Source organism: Eschrichtius robustus, chromosome 6 (assembly GCF_028021215.1).
Source record: "Eschrichtius robustus isolate mEscRob2 chromosome 6, mEscRob2.pri, whole genome shotgun sequence".
Lineage (NCBI taxonomy): Eukaryota > Metazoa > Chordata > Mammalia > Artiodactyla > Eschrichtiidae > Eschrichtius > Eschrichtius robustus.
Window position 1 is genome coordinate 96,213,558 of NC_090829.1, and position 1,713 is coordinate 96,215,270.

General features: G+C 33.3%; 1 pseudogene; it reads left to right on the forward strand.

Moving 5' to 3' along the window:
* Positions 1-707: 707 nt before the first annotated feature.
* LOC137765775 (eukaryotic translation initiation factor 1A, X-chromosomal-like) lies at positions 708-1,135 on the forward strand (annotated as a pseudogene).
* The last annotated feature ends 578 nt before the right edge of the window (positions 1,136-1,713 follow it).

The window sequence follows — 1,713 nt, forward strand, 5'->3', positions numbered from 1 at the left end:
AATGAACAGATGCAGCAGGCAAAAAATCAGTAAGGACATAGGTGAACTCAACAACACCATCAATCAACTGAATATTATGGACATCTACAGACTACTTTTTCCAACAACAACAGAATACATATTCTCCTCAAGTTCACATAGAACATTTACCAAGATAGACCACATTCTGGGCCAAAAAGCATACCTTAACAAACCTAAAGAATAGAAATCTTACAATGTCTGCTCTCAGACCACAGTGGAATTAAACTAGAAATCAGTAACAGAAAGATAAATGAAATGCCCCAAAATATGTGAAGATTAAACAATACACTTCTAAATAACATATAGATCAAAGAAGAAATCTCAAGTGAAACTAAAAACTATTTTGAACAAAATGAAAATGAAAACACAACTTATCAAAGTTTGTGGGATGCAGTGAAAGCAGTACTTAGAGGGAAATTTATAGCATTTGATGCATATATTAGAAAAGAAGAAAGATCTAAACTTTCACCTTAGAAAACTGGAAAAATAGCAAATCAAATCCATATAAGCAGAAGAAAAAAAAATGACACCAACAGATCTCAGAAGAACTGGGTTTTGAGACTCTCTAGTGCTTGGTGACCTGGCTATCCCCACCTGCTATGTCCTAATGTAGCCCCTGGAGCCCATTGGAGAATCCCGGCTGCCTGAATAGGAGTCAGAGATACCTTGAGGCTGCAGTTATTGCCATGTTCAAGAATAAAGATAAAGAAGGTAAAAACCAATGCAGAGGTAAGAATGAGAATGAATCCGAAAAAAGAGAACTGGTGTTCAAAGAGGATGAACAAGAATATATGCTCAAATAATAAAAATGTTGAGAAATAGATGATTAGAAGTGATGTGTTTTGATGGCATAAAGAGGTTATGTCACTTCAGAGGGAAACTGAGCAAAATATTTGCATAAATACCTCAGACATCATATTGGTTGGTCTACAAGATGACCAAGATAACAAAGCTAATATAATTTTAAAATACAATGCAGATGAAGCTAGAAGGCATATGATGAGCATCCCGAGCATGCTAAATTCTATAAAACCAATTCATTTGGTCCTGGAGATATATACATAATCCAATTGATGACATTTGAGATGATAAAGAAAATATTGATAATATCTAAGCTGAACTAACATTTTATGTTCCAATTTTTCTGAGGATTCTTTTACAATTTGGATTTTTGGCTATGATCCTGTTAAAGAAGATTAAAAGTTTATTAGCATGAGAGAAACTTGCTAAAGCAGTTTCCAAGCCATTTGCGTCTCTTTAAAAACTGGTAATGCCGAATATCTTAAGTAAAATGTTAAACCCACTTTGTTCTTTTGCTGCAATTGAGCTTATAAGTAAAAGACCCCATTTTCTATTTAAAAGGAGAGAAAAAATGCCTTTTTGACTTTGACTACTTCCAGTAAGTAAATGGATGTTTTGAATAAGCCATTTGCCTTACACTCATTATGGAGTATGATTAAGCCATAGTTTTAATTAGATTGTTGACTGTACAGTGTCTTTCTATATACTCTAGTTACTTAGATATTCCTTTGAGATTTTGGCACAATTTAAGAGAGGCAGAAATCTGCATTTGATGTAAGAAATGATAGTTCTATGATAGTTCTGTTTTACATATTTAAGTGGCATGTGGCTATTTTATGCTAATTTTGATACCGTGTGTATTCTTTTCATGATCTTATTTTGCCAGTATAA